We start from the raw sequence: 18,081 nt of genomic DNA, 5'->3' as shown, positions 1-18,081 counted from the left end.
TGCCGATGCAGGGGACGCGGGTTCGTGCCCCGGTCCGGGAAGATCCCACATGCTGCGGAGCGGCTGGGCCCGTGAGCCATGGCCGCTGAGCCTGCGCGTCCGGAGCCTGTGCCCCGCAATGGGAGAGGCCACAGCAGTGAGAGGCCCGCGTACTGAAAACAAAAAACAAAACTGTACTGGGACTTCCCTGGTGGTCCAGTGGTTAAGACTCCACACTCTTAATGCAGGAGGCCTGGCTTCGGTCCCTGGTTGGGGAACTAGATCCTGCATGCCGCAACGAAGATCTGAGTGCTGGAACTAAGACCCCGTGCAGCCAACTAAATAAATATTAGAGGGTCTTCCCTGGTGGCGCAGTGGCTAAGAATCTGCCTGCCAATGCAGGGGACACGGGTTCAAGCCCTGCTCCGGGAAGATCCACATGCCGCGGAGCAACTAAGCCCGTGTGTCACAACTACTAAAGCCCGCACGCCTAGAGCCCGTGCTCCGCAACAGGAGAAGCCACAGCGATGAAGAGCAGCCCCCGCTCGCCGCAACCAGAGAAAGCCTGCGCAGCAACAAAGACCCAACACAGCCAAAAAGAAAAAGAAAAAAAAAAAAGCCAACTCTTATTAAAAAAAAAATCACTGTACTGAGAGAGCTGTTTTGCTGGGGGCACCCGTCCAGCCGAGCTGGCACGGTGTGAGGGGAAGGCTCTCCCTATACTGGGGATGTGACTGGTACAGCTTTTATGCAGTTAGGTATTAACTATGACAATTTCAAATCCCTATTTTGCCCCTCCCCCTTCCCTCTCCCCATTGGTAACCAACCACTAGTTTGTTCTCTGTGTCAGTCTGTTTCTGTTTTGTTACATTCTTTTTTCGGATTCCACATACAAATGACGACATGGTATTTGTTTTTCTCTGTCTGAATTATTTCACTAAGCATAATACCCTCCAGGTCCATCCACAATGCTGCAAGTAGCAAAATTTCATTCTTTTTCTATGGCTAGTATATACGTCTTCTTTATCCATTTGTTGATGGACACTTAGATTGCTTCCATATCTTGGCTAGTGTAAAAAATGCTGCAGTGAACATTGGGGTGCATGTATCTTTTCGAATTAGTGTTTTCATTTTTTTTTTGGATATATACCCGGGAGTGGAATTGCCGGATCATATGGTAGTTCTATTTTTGTTTTTTCTTGAGGAATCCTCACACTGTTCTCCACAGTGGCTGCACCAATTTACATTCCCACCAACAGTGCACAGAGGTTCCCTTTTCTCCACATCCTCGCCAACATTTGTTATTTGTGTTCTTTTTGATGATGGCCATTCTGACAGGTATGAGGTGATATCTCATTGTGGTTCTGATTTGCATTTCTCTGATTAGCATTGTTGAGCATCTTTTCATGTGCCTTTTGGTCATCTGTATATCTTCTTTGGAAAAATGTCTATTCAAGTCTTCTCATTTTTTAATTGGTTTTTTTGTTTGTTTTTTGATATTGTGTTGTATGAGCTGTTTATGTATTTTGGATGGTAACCCCTTATTGGTCATAACACTTGCAAATATTTTCTTCCATTCAGTAGATTGTCTTTTGTCAGTAGTTTCCTTTGCTGTGCAAAAGCTTTTAAATTTGTTTATTTTTGCTTTTGTTTCCTTTGCCTTAGGAAACAGATTGAAAGCAATATTGCTACAATTTATGTCAGTGTTCTGCTTATGTTTTCCTCTAGGACTTTTATGGTGTCTGATCTTACATTTAGGTCTTTAATCCATTTGAGTTTACTTTTGTATATGTTGTTAGAGAATGTTTTAATTTCATTCTTTTACGTGTAGCTGTCCAGTTTTCCAAACACCACTTATTGAAGAGACTGTCATTTCTCCACTATGTATTCTTGTCTCCTTTGTCATAGATTAATTGCCCATAAGTGTGTGTGTTTATTTCTGGGCTCTCTATTCGGTTCCAGTGATCTGTGTGTCTGTTTTTGTGGCAGTACCATACTATTTTGATTACTGTAGCTTTGTAGTATAGTTTGAACTCAGGGAGTGTGATTCTTCCAGCTCTGTTCTTCTTTCTCAAGATTGGCTTGACTATTCAGGGTCTTCTGTGTTTCCATTCAAATTTTAAAATTATTCCAGTTCTGTGAAAAATGTCATCAGTGTTTTGATAAGGATTGCTTTGACTCTGTAGATTGCCTTGGGTAGTATGGTCATTTTGACAGTATAAATCCTTCTAGTCAATTAACACAGTGTATCTTTCCATCTGTGTCATCTTCAATTTCTTTCATCAGTGTCTTATAGTTCTCTGAGTACAGGTCTTCTACCTCCTTAGATTTATTCCTAAGTATTCTTTTTGATGATATGGTAAATGGGCTTGTTTCCTTAATTTCCATTTCTGTCAGTTCATTGTTAGTGTATAGAAATGCAATATATTTCTGTGTATTTATTTTGTATCTTGCAACTTTACTGAATTCATTGATGAGTTCTAGTAGTTTTCTGGTGGTGTCTTTAGGATTTTATACGTATAGTATCATGTCAGCTACAAACAGTGAAAGTTTTATTTCTTCTTTTCCAGTTTGGATCCCTTTTATTTCTTGTCTGATTGCTGTGGCTAGGACTTACAATATTATGTGGAATAAAAGTGGTGAGAGTGGGCATCCTTGTCTTCTTTCTGATCTTAGAGTAAATGCTTTCAGCTTTTCAGCATTGAGTACGATGTTAGCTGGGGGCTTATCGTATGGCCTTCGTTATGTTGAGGTATGTTTCCTCTATACCCACTACTGGAGAGTTTTTATCAGAAATGGATGTTGAATTTTGTCAAAAGCTTCTCCTGAATCTATTGAGATGATCATAATGGTTTTTATTCTTCAATTTGTTAGTGTGGTGTATCCCAGTGATTGATTTATGGATATTGAAAAATCCCTGCATCCCTGGGATAGATCCCACTTGATCATGGTGTATGGTCCTTTTAATGTATTATTGGAATCAATGTGCTAATGTCTTGTTGGAGATTTTTGCATCTATGTTCATCAGTGATATTGGCCTGTAGTTTTCTATTTTGTGTGATATCTTTGTCTGGTTTTGGTATCATAGCATGAGTTCAGATGCATTCCTTCCTCTCTGATTTTTTGGAATAGTTTTAGAAGGATAGGAATCAACTCTTCAATTCTTCTCTAAACGTTTAGTAGAATTCACCCATGAAGCCATCTGGTTCTGGACTTCTGTTTGTTGGGAGTTTTTTTCCAATTACTGATTCAGTTTGATTACTGGTAATTGCTTTGTTCACATTTTCTATTTCTTCCTGGTTCAGTCTTGGGAGATTGTACACTTCTAGGAATTTGTACATTTCTTCTAGGTTGTCCATTTTATTGGCATGCAGTTGTTTATGGTAATCTCTTATGATCCTTTGTATTTCTGTGGTATCAGTTGTAACTTCTCCTTTTTCATTTTTGTTTTTATTGACTTGGACCCTCTCTCTTTTTTCTTGATGAGTCTGGATAAAGGTTTATCAACTTTGTTTATCTTTTCAAAGAACCAGCACTTAGTTTCATTGATCTTCTTATTCGTTTTGTTTTGTCTGTATTTCATTTATTTCTGCTCTGATCTTTATGATATCTTTCCTTCTACTAACTTTGGGTTTTGTTTGTTCTTTTTCTAGTTCCTTTAGGTGTAAGGTTAGGTTATTTATCTGAGATTTTTCTTTTTTCCTGAGTGTGTATCGCTGTAAACTTCCCTCTTAGAACTGGTTTAAAAAAATTTTTTTTTAATTGAACCATAGCTTATTTACAATTTTGTGTTAGTTTCTGGTGTAGAGCAAAGTGATTCAGTTATGTATATACACACATATATGTATATATACTTTTTCATATTCTTTTCCATCATGGTTTATTACAGGATACTGAATATAGTTCCCCGTGCTGTACAGTATGGCCTTGTTTATCCATTTTATATATTGTAGTGTTTATCTGCTAATCCCAAACTCCTAATTAATCCTCCTCCCCTCTCTCCCGTTGCAGAGCACAGGCTCCGGACGCGCAGGCTCAGCGGCCATGGCTCACGGACCCAACCGCTCTGCGGCATGTGGGATCTTCCCGGACCGGGGCACGAACCCGTGTCCCCTTCATCGGCAGGCGGACTCAACCACTGCGCCACCAGGGAAGCCCCTATATCACACCTTCTTGATCCATTTATCTGTTGATGGACATCTGTGTTGCTTCCATGTCTTGGGTATTGAGAATAGTGCTTCTGTGAACACTGGGGTGCATGTATCTTTTAGAATTAGGGTTCTCATCTTTTTAAAAAAATGTTTATCTGTTTGGTTGCACCTGGTCTTAGTTGCGGCAGTCAGGCTCCTTAGTTGCAGCTCAACAGCTCCTTAGTTGCGGCTTGCCAGCTCGTTAGTTGTGGCTTGCGATCTCCTTAGTTGTGGCAGGAGGGCTCCTTTGTTGTGGCTTGTGAACTCTCAGTTGTGGCATGCATGTGGGATCTAGTCCCCTGACCAGGGATCAAACCCGGGCCCCCTGCATTGAGGGTGCGGAGTCTTATCCACTGTGCCACCAGGCAAGTCCCTGGAGTTTTCATCTCTTTCAGTTATGTGCCCAGGAGAGGGATTGCAGGATCATATGGTAACTCTATTTTTAGGTTTCTGAGGAACCTCCATACTGTTTTCCATAGTGGCTGCACTAATTTATATTCCCACCAGTGGTGTAGGAGGGTTCCCTTCTCTCCATACACTCTCCAGCATTTATTGTTTGTAGACCTTTTTTTAAAATTTTTATTTTATTTATTTATTTTTATTTTTTGGCTGCATTGGCTCTTCATTGCTGTGTGTGGGCTTTCTCTAGTTGTGGTGAGCCAGGGCTACTCTTCGCTGCGGTGCACAGGCTTCTCATTGCAGTGGCTTCTCTTGTTGCAGAGCACGGGCTCTAGGCACACGGGCTTCAGTAGTTGTGGCTCGTGGGCTCTAGAGTTCGGACTCAGTAGTTGTGGCGCACAGGCTTAGTTGCTCCGCAGCATGTGGGATCTTCTCGGACCAGGGCTCAAACCCGTGTCCCCTGCATTGGCAGGTGGATTCTTAACCACTGCGCCACCAGGTAAGTCCGCACGTATCTTTTCGAATTATGTTTTCTTCTGGATATATGCCCAGGAGTGGGATTGTGGGATCACATGGTAGCTCTGTTTTTAGTTGTTTTTTTTTTTTTTTTTTTTTTTTTGTTTTTTGTTTTTAGTTTTTTAAGGAACCTCCATACTGTTTTCCATAGTGGCTGCACCAATTTACATTCTCACCAGTGGTGTAGGAGTGTTCCCTTTTCTCCACACACACTCTGGCATTTATAGTTCTTTTTTTTTAATTCTTTTTTTTTTAAAAATTTATTTTTATTTTTGGCTGCATTGGGTCTTTGTTGCGGCATGCGTGATCTTTCCTCGCAGCGTGTGAGCTACTCTCTAGTGGTGCACAGCCTTCTCTCTAGTTGTAGTGTGTGAGTTTTCTCTTCTCTAGTTGTGCGCAGGTTCCAGAGCACGTGGGCTCTGTAGTTTGTGGCACGAGGGCTCTTGAGTTGAGGCATGCATGCTCAGTAGTTGTGGCGCACAGGCTTAGTTGCCCCATGGCATATGGGATCTTAGTTCCCCGACCAGGGATTGAACCCATGTTCCCTGCATTGCAGGACAGATTCTTTACCACTGGACCACCAGGGAAGTCCCGCATTTGTTGTTCTTAGACTTTTGGATGATGGCCATTCTGACTGGTGTGAGGTGAAACCTCATTGTAGTTTTGATTTGCATTTCTCTAATAATTAAGGATGTTGAGCATCTTTTTATGTGCTTTTTGGTCACCTGTATGTCTTCTTTGGAGAAATGTCTATTTAGGTCTTCTCATTTTTTGATTGGGTTCCTTGGTTTTTTTTTTGATATTGAGCTACAGTGTTGTATATTTTGCATATTAATCCCTTGTTGGTGGCATCATTTGCAAATATTTTCTCCCATTCTGTGGGTTGTCTTTTCATTTTGTTTATGGTTTCTTTTGCTGTGCAAAGCTTTTAAGTTTAATTAGGTCCTATTTGTTTATTTCTGTTTTTATTTCCATTTCTCTAGGAGGTGGATTCAAAAAGATATTGCTGAGATTTATGTCAAAGAGTGTTCTGCCTATGTTTTCCTGTAAGAGTTTTATAGTATCCAGTCTTACATTTAGGTCTTTAATCCATTTTGAGTTTGTTTTTGTGTATGGTGTTAGAGAATGTTCTAATTTCATTCTTTTACATGTAGCTGTCCAGTTTTCCCAGCACCCATTATTGAAGAGACTGTCTTTTCGCCATTGTACATTCTTGCCTCCTTTGTTACAGATTGGCCATAGGTGCGTGGGTTTATTTCTGGGCTTTCTATCCTGTTCCATTGAGCTATATTTCTGGGTTTTTTTGCCAGTACCATACTGCTTTGGTTACTGTGGCTTTGTAGTATAGTCTGAAGTCAGGGCGCCTGATTCCTCCAGCTCTGTTGTTCTTTCTTAAGATTGCTTTGGCTCTTTGGGACCTTTTGTGTTTCCATATGAATTAAAATTTTTTTGTTCTAGTTCTATGAAAAATGCCATTGGTAATTTGATAGGGATTCCATTGACTCTGTAGATTGCTTTGGGTAGTATGGTCACTTGAACAATATTGATTCTTCCAATCCAAGAACGTATCTCTCCACCTGTTTGTGTCACTACACTTTCTTTCATCAGCATCTTATAGTTTTCAGACTACAGGTCTTTTGCCTCCTTAGGTAGATTTATTCCTAGGTATTTTATTCTTTTTGATGCAATGGTAGATGGGATTGTTTCCTTAATTTCTGTTTCTGATATTTTATTGTTAGTATATAGGAATGCAACAGATTTCTGTGTATTAATTTTGTATCCTGGAACTTTACCAAATTCATTGATGAGTCTAGTAGTTTTCTGGTAATGTCTCTAGGATTTTCAATGCATAGTATCATGCTCCTATGTATACGCTCTGCCACTGCTACCCATCTCCATCTCATTGTGCTTCCTTCTTTATATCTTTAGTTGTAGAACATCTTTTCTGGTAGGTTCTGGTCTTTTTTTTATTGGTAGTTGCTCTGTAAATATTTGTCATTTTGGTGAGCTTGGGGGTCTTCCTGCTCCACCATCATGGCCAAACTCCAAGAAAGGGGCCGAAACATCTTAACTTTAAAATGGAGAGAAGGGAAATTTACCAACCGCGAGGAAAGAGCAGACACTAAAGAAACGGAGCTTCAGCGGGTCACGACAGCCGTCGATTTCCCAAGAGTCTTGGCTCCAAGGGAACTGTTTGCTCTCGCCGGTTGTGGCTCCCGGCAGAGGCCTTACTTGCCTTCACGGAGGTCAGAGCCCCCGGGAGCCACAGCCTGGGGACCCAAGGAACTGGGTGGGGAGAGCCGGGACCCAGGTCCAGACCGCTCTGGTTCCCCTGGCTGTGCTCCCCACATATGGGCTGTTAGAAAAGCAACATTCAGCCTCCAGAATATAAAAATATTTTCTCACTTACTTTGTGTCATCGTGTTTGTTTCTCTTAAGCTTTAGAAACAAATACGACAAAAATAAAATCAATGTGATTGCTCAGTAGGTTTTGTAAAGTCACATTGACATAGAAACATTGTAGGAATACGGAGGTTTATTACAGTTTAAAGATACACATTGCGTATTTGTGTTGACACCCCAGAGATAGCCACCGACACTCCAAGTAACTTTTGCTGGTTCACATTCCGCAGTTTTGGGCGTTCGTCTAAAGGCAACTTTTCTCTAGGGTGTGAATAATGCACAGCTGTTTATTTTTAGGCTTTGCTACTTTTCTTTATAAATTCCTCCTGGGAATTTAAGCAACTACACCGACATTTATTTTGCAATAGACAACTCCATGGGTCACAACAGCAGCAAGGGAATAAATGGAAAGAAAAAGAAACAGGACAGGGAGATCGAGGGACCTAACGGGAGGGGCAGGGGGGCCACCCGCTTGTGGGCACATCGGCCCTGTACGGGTGAGCCTGCACTGGGGGTACCAGCGGGGGCGCTGGCCAGGTGTCAGGAAGCGTCAGGAAAGTGGACTCTTCGCACGGAGAGCCCAGGTTGGCTCTGCTCTGTGGCCGGGACTCTCAGCAGGGGACTCTGGGAGCAGGGCGGCAGCAGCGACAGCTCCCAGCTCGTGGCGGGGGGAAGGTCACCACTGTCTCTGGCCGGGCCAGCGAGATGCCCGCGGCGATGACCTGCACGTTCCCACGAGCCGGTGGGTGGGTATTTAGCCACGCTGGTTTCAGGAGGGCTGAAACAGGAAGGGCGCTTCTGCTCGCCCCTCCTCCGACCCTGCGTCCGCCACGCCACCCCCGAGCGTCGCCTCCGCGCCCCTTCCCCAGCAAGTGTCGCCCAGTTGTCCAATCCACCGTGCGAGGCGGTGCTGTAGACATCGCTTTTTCTTCATTATGTTGTCCTTCAAATTGTAGAAGAATGTTAATTAGAGAAAGTACAGAGGTGAGAAGCGTCATGTTAGAGAAGGTCCGCCCCCTTTCTAATGTTCCCGCTTGTTTCTCTCGTGCGCCCCCTCCCCCCGGTGCACGGCCAGACTGTGTCCAGACACCGAGAGCCCAGGTCCCCACAGACAGGAGCCGCGGCTCCCAGGGAGGTGGCCGGCAGGGGGCAGCACCGGCCAACCCACCCGCCCGCCGGCCCCGGTCATCTTTGAACCTGGGGAGACCTTGCTTCTGTTTTCCGTTGGCAAGTTCACTGCCGCCTGGCGCCCGGCTTCGTTATTCTAATGATTTAGAAGCAAAGCCCTTCTGCCTTCCCGGGGTTCTCAGTACAGGTGTCGTGTCCTTTCTGTTAAGAAGGGCAGGGAGGGAGGAAAGGACGGAGGCAGTCGACTGCCATTGGGGGTGGGGCTCCAGTGACAGCACAGGACATTGGGCTTGGGAGGGGACATCGTCAGACTCCGTGGTAGAGAAGGAGAAACTCATCATTTAAAGCAGCTTGGTAGGAAACGGTCGTATTTCTCCCCCCAAATATTTTTATGCATAAGTGACTTTAATTGGTCCAAGTTCTGCACGATCTTTTTCTCTGAGCTGCTCGGCACACAGCGGGCTGGGCTGCGGCCACCAGTGTTCCAGAGTAAGAAATAGAAGCGTTGTCGGGAGCGCCGTCGTGGGGTGACGGTCTCTCCTGAAAATAGGCCGTTCGTTTTGCTTTGAAGGTTGTCTTCTCTGACTGCTGGGTCTTGTTCTACGTAAGATGAGTGAATATTCCATCCCGTCGTCCCCTGCCTCTGTGTCCTTCACGCGGGTGGAAGGATTGGGCGGCGAGCACGCCTGCCGCGAGCCGACGTCCTCTTGGCCTCGGTCTTGCGGACACGACACACGAGGCTTGAAGGAGGGCAGTGGGTGCCTGGCTCCCGCGGTCAAGGGGAAAATGACCTTCCAAAATGCTCCCAGGAGGAGGCGCAGCGTCTGGGCTCGTGTTCCGTGTGGATGACTCCTCACACCGCGCACGAGGTGCTTGGCCCGCCGGCTCCAAGGACGGACGCAGCGGACGTGGCTCTAATGCCAGATTCTGCGGCTTCCCTGGACAGAGAGTCCAGGCCGCTGTGGCAGGAGCTCTGTTTTTCCTCTGAAGAGATTCTTCCCAGCTGCCTGGAATGTGTGGCATCTGCCCTGAGGGAGAAAAGGGCCCTAGAGAAGCTCTGGCTTATTCGTTCCCTGGTTCCCTTTCTCTGTCCCTCGGCAGGGCTTTTGTCCTGAATCGTCTTCCAGATTCTTTCCAAGTGTCTCTGCTCTTCCCTGAGCTCCCAGGTGGTCAGGTCTTGCATGGAATCAGCGGGTCCCCTTTTCCAGTGGCCCCGTGGTGGTAGGGCTGAGCCTCTGGGGGCCTCGGGCCCCTCGTGCGGGGCTGGGCCTTGTGGGGTGGGCCGGGCCTTCCAGGCTCCGCGGGGACCAGCCTGGCGGCTGAGGAGCCGGTGGGTCTGCATCGGCCTCCCTGGCTTGGGGTCAGGGCTGTCCGAGGCCAGGCTGAGGATCACAGCTCGGTGGCCTCGGCCCAGGGTCACTGACCCCTGGATGTCCTTGCCGGCATAGGGCCAGGTGCGCCCGCGGGGACGGCCTCAGGGTCCATGCGGTCAGGCCCTTCTGCCTCCCAGCTGGTCCCATGTCCTCTTCCCCAGGGACACACACACTCAGGTTCTCGTCGGGTGGGGCCGTGTTCAGGGCTTACTGGCAGCCGTGGTGAAAGCCCGTCCGGCTCAACCGGAGCAACAGGAGGGCCGGCGGCGCCACACAGGGGGCTGCTGTCTCCTGTCCCTGCGCCCCCGGCGGTCAGACCCGTTGGCACAGGGAACCACAGACCTGCCTCAGTGCCCTGTGGTCTCTCAGACCCGGGCCCAGCGGCCTCCCCCAGGGCTGGTCAGGACTGTCCAGGGGGCTTTTAGGCCCGGCCCAGCCCTGCGCCCCCCTGAGCTCCACAGCCCTGGGGAGGGGACAGCATCCCAGCAGAGAGCAAGCCAGTCTCAGCACTGCTGTCGATGCTGGCGCAGCAGTGACCTTGTGGGCTAGTTAGACTCCTTGGCATGGGCGTCCAGCGGGAGGGTCCTGAGCTGGGGGGGTGGGGGGATGGGGAAGTGCCCCGGTTGTGTGCAGTCACCCCCTCGGAGGTGCTGGGGGCTTCTGTCTGGGGCTCCCAGACACGAGCCAGGCGGTCACTTGGCGGCCAGCGGGCTGAGCTCCTGAGTGTGGAGGGAAGCGTGGGAATCCGGGGTTGAACAGGCCCCATGCCACACGGTTCTGAAAACCACAGTTTGGAAACCCTGTTTCTGCCTTAATTGCCCGCGTCCAGGAGAAACAGCGCTTGGGAAAAGACACTGTCCCCCTCAGCTTCCCCGAGGGCCGCCCGATGTCCTCCTGTTACCAGCGTCTTGAAGGCGGGTAGAGCAAAGCCCTTCCTATTCTTCCTCACAGCTGTTTAGACTGCTCTGGGCCCTTTTCTCTCTGTACGAGTTTTAGGATCCACCTGCCAAGTTCTAAGAGAAATCTACGAGAATTGCACTGCCTTCATAAATTACTTTGGGGAGAGTCTCCGATATCTTAGAAACTCAGGGGATTACAGGCGTCTTTTCTAAGTAGAAAACATTGATAAAAATATCACTTGATTAGTCCTGCCATCAAGAAGGTGGAGGAAGCAGCCTGCCCGTCAAATCCATCCCATGCACTTTGCAGGGAACCAGCAGGGGCGATGACTCGTCCAGTGTCACTGGTTGGTAACCAGGTTGGACCAAAATTGTAGGATCAGGACACTGACTCCAGGCCACCCCTTTAAGAAAGTCTGTTTTGATCTTGGGATCTGGGGACCCCGGACTGTTGAGGCCACTTGGTTCCGTCCGTTGCTTCTGGGTGGAGGGGCCTTTCCCCACTTCTTCCTGGCTTTGGGACCTGGGGTCTTGGTATTGCTGTGAAAGAAGTGATCACACAGCCTCTGCTGTTTGAAATTAAACTCATTTGTGTTTTGCAAAGAGGGAGGATGGGTTTGTGCATAAACACGGTGGCGGCTCTGCCGGTGACCTGCTGCACTCCTCGGGGAACTGCCTCGAATTGTTTCCTACCCTGTCCAGGGCCCGAGCGGCTCTTTTTCTGGCCCTGCCGTCACTCACATTCCTCTGGGCTCGGTTTCCATCCCTTCTCCTCACGTCCTTTGTTCCTGGATTAAGCTGGGCCAGCTGTCGCTCCCTGCGGCCAAGCTTCACACGTGGGGTCCCTGCAGAGGGGACCTGGCCTCGCTCCTGCATGTTCCTTCTGGCTGGGTGCGCGCGCATGGTGGCAGCAGAAGCGGGAAGGCTGAGGCAGTGGGCGCTGGGGGCCATTCGACCGCGTGTCCTTGCGGGGCGACAAAGGATCCCTGCTGGCAGCTTGCTTTACCCCGAAAGCACTCCTGAGGATTTTCCCAGAATCTCAGGGCAGGGGGTTGGGGTGACGGGCCTGCGTCTGTCCCATGTCCCGAGGCTTCTGGACTTTCCTCCTGAGCCCCACGCCCCGTCGTGGTCCCCGCCAGCCCCCCACCTGCAGTGCTGGGTGTCGGGTGGGATGGATGCGTCGCACCCCGTCCCGTGGTAGCACATTTCTATCCTGAGAGAAACGCCGGCCATGAATGCTGAGCCATCCATGTTCCCATCCCAGGTGGGGTGGGCAGGGGTCCCATTGTCACAGTGCCTTGGCCAGAGGTGTCCCTATGACAGTGGAAACTTCAGTCCCTCGGGCCAACTGGCGGGAGTTGGGGGGATATTTTTAGTCGGATGAGGCTTCTGACCCGTCACCACATCCAGGCGGCCATCAGGTCCACCTACAAAACTAGCACGTGACACGGGGACTGTCACCTGTGTAGAAAGAGAAACCCCAGTTGTTTGAAAGGAATCCTTACGCCCTCAGGTTGGGGCCTCCCTCCCACACCCGATTCTGTCCCATGGCTGCATCCACACAGCCGTCTACACTGCCGTCGGCACGAGCTTCCTGTTGTCAGCCTGAACCTGTCTGCGTCTCACAGCCCCTTGTGGCTTCCGGGACCCGTAACTCCAGACTCTCTGCTCTGGGCTCAGGGGTCCTGCCACGTCGCAGATTCCTTCACAAGTCCCTGCCCCACCGCACACATGCGTGTAGACACACACACACGCGCGCGCGCGCCACTTCCCCTGGCTCCCTCCCCCACTACCTGCGAGCCCAGCCCTCTGGCCTCACCTCACCCCTGGGCCTCCCCTGGGTCCCATGCGCGGGTGTGTCCGACCACTGGCTGCGCGGCGGGAGCTTGAAAATCGAGGCTCACTGCTGACCTGCCGAGACAGGTTCAGAGGCACACGGTCACTGTGTGTGTGTGTGTGTGTGTATACACACAAGTTTGGTAGTTTCTCGAAAAGGTAAAGACTCTTCGTTAAACAAAACCACAATACCATTGAACACACCTAAAATTGAATACTTCCTTCATATCTTCAAATAGTCCAGTTTAGATTTTCTTGTCTCGTATTTTTAAAACTTAAAGTTTTTTCTTTTATTACTTAATTCTTTGCTTTGAAATAATTTAAACGTAACAGGAAAATTTGTGAAATGAGTACAAGGAAATCCCTGTACCCTTTACCCAGACTGCCCAAATGTCAGCATCACAGCTCAGCACAGTTACCAAGATGAGGCGCTGCGTGGATACGGTGCCATATTCTGAACTGTGACCGTCAGAGGGTTCCTACTCGTGCCTCTTCCCTGCCCCAGGGTCCAGCCTCTGCAGCTCAGGGCCCTTCAGTCTGTGACAGTCCCTCAGTCCTTTGTCTCTCGTGGCTGTGACACTTTCCATTGTTTTGCCCAATGTCCCTAAGGGTTTGATATGTTTTTTAAGCAACCATATAGTTTCTCATGCAAATGAAAACACTTGGGAATTGGGGCTCAACTCCTAGCTGCACCTGGTCGGCTCGTGTAAACCAGGTCAGCGATGCCCCAGTACTTATATCACTCTGCTCAAGGTGCTCCATTTTTAAAATTGAGATACAGTTGACATGTTGTTATTAGTTACAGGTGTGCGATATAATGATTCAGTATCTGCATATATGGCAAAATGATCACAGGAAATCTAGTTAACGTCCGTCACCACACAGTTATACATCTTGTGTGCATGACGAGAAATTTTAAGATGTACTCTCTTGGCAACTCTCGAATATGCTATATTGTTTTTTTTAACATCTTTATTGCAGTATAATTGCTTCACAATGCTGTGTTAGTTTCTGCTGTATAACAAAGTGATTCAGCCATATGCATACACATGTCCCCATATCTCCTCCCTCTTGTGCCTCCCTCCCCACCCTCCCTATCCCACCCCTCTAGGGGGTCACAAAGCACCGAGCTGATTTCCCTGTGCTATGCGGCTGCTTCCCACTAGCTATTTTACGTTTGGTAGTGTATATATGTCTATGCCACTCTCTCACTTTGTCCCAGCTTACCCTTCCCCCTCCCCATGTCCTCAAGTCCATTCTCTATGTCTGCATCTTTATTCCTGTCCTGCCCCTAGGTTCTTCAGAACCTTCTTTTTTTTTAAGATTCCATATATATGCGTTAGCATACGGTATTTGTTTTTCTCTTTCTGACTTACTTCACTCTGTAGGACAGACTCTAGGTCCATCCACCTCACTACAGATAACTCAATTTCGTTTCTTTTTATGGCTGAGTAATATCCCATTGTATATATATGCCACATCTTCTTATCCATTCATCTTTCATCTTTCAGTGGACACTTAGGTTGTTTCCATGTCTTGGCTGTTCTAGATGCTGTGATAATAATGCAATGATCATACATTTTTTCAAGTTAGTGTTTTTGTTTCCTTGGATAAATACCCAGCAGTGGAACTGCTATATAATTTAGTAATTCTATTCTTAATTTTTTTGAGGATTCTCCATATTATTTTCCAGTGTCTGCACCAACTTACGTTCCCACCAACAGTACACAAGAGTTTCCTTTTTCTCCTCATCTTCGCCAACACTTATTTCTTGTCTTTGGGTGGGGGGCGTATTTGCACGGACTTTCTCTAGTTGCAGCGAGCAGGGGCTACTCTTCATTGTGGTACACAGGCCTCTCGTTGCAGAGCACGGGCTCCAGGTGTGTGGGCTTCAGTAGTTGTGGCTCATGGGCTTTAGAGCGCAGGCTCATTAGTTGTGGCCCATGGGCATTGTTGCTCCGCGGCATGTGGGATCTTCCCGGGCCAGGGCTCGAACCCATGTCCCCTGCATTGGCAGGTGGATTCTTAACCACTGCGCCACCAGGGAAGTCCTCTTGTCTTTTTGATAATAGCCATTCTGACAGATGTGAGGTGCTTTTGATTTGCGTTTCTCTAATAATGAGCAATGTTTGAGCATCTTTTTATGTGCCTATTGGACATCTATATGCCTTCTTTGGAAAAATGTCAATTCAGGTCTTGAGCCCATTTTTTAATCAGATTGTTCTTTTGGTATTGAGTTATATGAGTTCTTTGTATTTTGGATATTAACCCCTTATCAGATATATGCTTTGCAAATACTTTCTGCATATCAGATACATGCTTTGCAAATACTTTCTGCCATTCAGTGGGTTGCCTTTTCATTTTGTTGATGATTTCTCAAGGCTCTTTTAATATTTAGGTTCCCCTGCCTCTTTTTTCCCTCTTGGAATGAAGCCTCTGTTGAGTTTCTTTTATTTGGTATCTCTCTATACACTTATGTGAATGATCTTACTTAACTACTGTTCATATGCTAATAATGTAAAAATCTCCGTCTCCAGCCAAGATCTCTCTTGGCTCCAGACCGGTTTCCACTCTGTAGTCTGAGGGATCTAAAATTCCGTCTGATGGGGTCACTTCTCTTTTTAACATCCTTCCTCTTGCCTTCAGGGTCAGATCCAAATTCCTGTTGGGAACTGGAGGCCCCCCCCCGGAGGCCCCCCCCAGATGGCTCCAGCCCCAGCTCTTGGTTCTTCTCCTGTGCTGCGGCTCCTATAACTGACGTGGTCCCTCACATCAAGGCTTTGACCTCTGCCCTAAATGCCCTTTCTCCTTCTTCATCTGGATGAATCCACCCAGGTTCCACTTTACCAGGAAGCCGCCTCTGCTGTGATGGCCAGGTTTAATTGTTTCTTTGTATGTTTATCCCCTGAGAGGGTGAGTCCTTGGATGGTAGATTAATTATAGTATTTCATCTATATTCCTACTGCCTGAAACACCACTGGCACTTAGGTGTTTGTTGAATAGATGTTGAATGTGATTGCAGACATCATAAATTCCTTTCAATGTAAGTTAGGGCCTAATCTTGACCTAAGGGTCTGGAGGACAGGAAGCTGAGGAGTCCAGCCTCACCACCACCCTCTTACCATCTACTGAACTCTTCCTCTATGCGGGCGCTGTGGTGGGCTTGTTAGAGCATGAGAGTGAGTCCAGATACAGTCCTTACCCTTCCCTCCCAGGGGAAGACGTGGAAAATGTGCAGTTCTGTCTGAGAGGCCCAAGGTGTTATGAGAATATGGGAGAAGAAGAGGTTAAATCTAAGGAAATCTGAAAACTCTGTAAGATAATGACTTGCATTTGACCTTAAAACATGGCAAGTCTTTGCTGAGTTGAGATTGGTTTGGGGAGAGTTCATCTTGAGCCAAAGGTTAGCCGTGGCCCCTGCCAGGCGTCCCGCTCTGGGGTCGGGTGTCGGGCACGTGGACGGCTGGGAAGGTATGTGGGTGAGGGGCAGGTCGTGGAGGCCTCTGAAGGCAAAGCCGAGGGGCCTGTGCCCCTGGAGGGGATGGGAATGAGGCATTATGGGGGTGGAAAAGCTGGAAAGGTAAAGTTCTTCCAAAGGCAGCAGAGGGAAAAGTGATGATACGCTTAGAAAAGGTATTTTCAACTCCTTGTGGTAATGCGGGCAGGATGGGGTTGCTGTGGGTCTCCGTGTCCCAGGGGCAGGCAGGTTGCCTTCGCAGGCCGGCCCCGCTGCCCTCCTCCTGGCGCACAGATTTCCAGGGCCCCTCCTTGCACAGCAGTGAGAAGGGAGTCAGAGCCAGGCCTCCCTGCCCCCCCGTTGCTATCCTCCTGGTCACCCCGACTTCTCCCCTGACCTCATCCCCACATCCACATGGTGGCCAAGGACTCAGAAATGTCCCTCTGGGCTCTGGGATGCTCAGGGGCAGGGCGGTGTGGCCCCTGAGTTTAAGCACCACCCTCCGTCTTGTGGCATCCTGAGGCCGCTCCTCCCTCCCTCAGGCCCAGGCCTGACCCCGCCTTAGTTCTTTCCTGCTGTGTAAGTGGCACGCAGTTGGTGTCAAGCGTGAAGATACCGTTCCTGAGGCTGTCCACAGGCCACGGGCAGTTGGCCCGGTTGACGCGGCCTCCGGTCCCCCATGCTTGACAGCTGGCAAGGTTCTGCCTCCCGGCCCAGTTTTCCCAGTTCACCCATCACGTGCCTTCCCGCCTCTGCACTTTTGTTAACTGGTTGTCAGGTCCTTCTCATCTGGAAACTTCTTAGCTTGGCTGGTACCCTGCAGTCCTGCACGGTGAGGGCCGAGGGACATTAGTCCACAGAAGTTGCGTGTGAGGGACAAGAAGCTTCTGGAAGCCTGGCCATGCCCTCCCGGCGGAGCCCCAGGTCCCAGGGGTGGGCACGCTTGGGCACATCTTGCTTGGCTCGTTTCCTTCCTAGGCTCCCCTCGGGCCAGCACTCGGGGGGCCTTACCGGGCGTGGTGCTTGGTGGATGTATGGATGTGTGTCCCTTGAGAGGTCAGGTCACGGCTGTGACTCTGAGACTTCAGGGTCACAAGGACCCAACTCCAAAAGTAAGAGGGCAGATGAACAGAAATGAGAGTTTGGGGTCTTGGCGATCCCATGAGGTGGGGCAAGTGTCCCCATACAAGGGGACGTTAGGGAGGAGTCCTGGGTTCCATCAGTGACCTCCTGGTTTCAGGGAGGCGAGGGCAGGGTCCAGCCAGCAGCCACAGGATCGTCCTGGGTGCCGACACTTGGGTCTTGGCATCTGACCAGAAAGTAGGGAGACCTGGAGGGACACGGAGAGTGGTCCAGTTTAAGGCATCCTTCACTTCCCACCAGTCCTTCCTGCCCGCCCCCCACCGCCTGGTGTGACTCTCGGCCCCTTTCCCACACGCGGGAGGGAGGGCACGTGGACCCTGATGGACGGTGGGATGCAGGGTCTCCTGGACAGGTAGGTGTCTGGCAGCCGCCTCTGCTTGAGGCTCTGTCAGCGGCGGGGAGGTGGGGTGGTGAGGGCCCAGAGCAGGGTGGCTGGGTGGCTGGGGGCATCTCATTGAGCACGCGGGCTGTGTGGTGTACACCTGTCCTACGGGCACTGGTGCAGAGTCTGAAGCGTTTGCAGGGAATGTGGCGGCCTTACACTGTCTTCACTGTAAATACAGGGAAGGCCAGTGGCTGCTCGGCTTCAGCCTCTCGCTTAGTCAGTGACCCCAGTCCCACCAGCCCAGAAGCCAAGCCCTCAGGGCCCGTCCTCTCCCCGCAGGATCTCCTACGACCCCGGCCGCTTCCCCAGGTACCTGCCCGAGGCCTACTGCCTGTGCCGGGGCTGCCTGACCGGGCCACGCGGGGCCCAGGAC

The 18,081-nt window shown here is 49.1% G+C and overlaps 1 protein-coding gene across 1 annotated transcript in view; it reads right to left on the bottom strand.

Moving 5' to 3' along the window:
• Positions 1-15,034: 15,034 nt before the first annotated feature.
• Positions 15,035-18,081, bottom strand: part of EEF1AKMT1 (EEF1A lysine methyltransferase 1) — a 27,312-nt gene continuing 24,265 nt past the window's right edge. Inside the window, exon 6 of the transcript XR_003004147.1 lies at positions 15,035-17,510. The gene's annotated coding sequence lies outside the window, so the exon portion shown is untranslated. The remainder of the gene's footprint in view (positions 17,511-18,081) is intronic.

Source organism: Neophocaena asiaeorientalis, unplaced genomic scaffold, assembly GCF_003031525.2.
Source record: "Neophocaena asiaeorientalis asiaeorientalis breed wild unplaced genomic scaffold, Neophocaena_asiaeorientalis_V1.1 scaffold443, whole genome shotgun sequence".
In the NCBI taxonomy this organism is placed as follows: Eukaryota; Metazoa; Chordata; class Mammalia; order Artiodactyla; family Phocoenidae; genus Neophocaena; species Neophocaena asiaeorientalis.
Note: the sequence above shows the minus strand (reverse complement) of the source record. Positions and strands in the feature narration are given on the sequence as shown.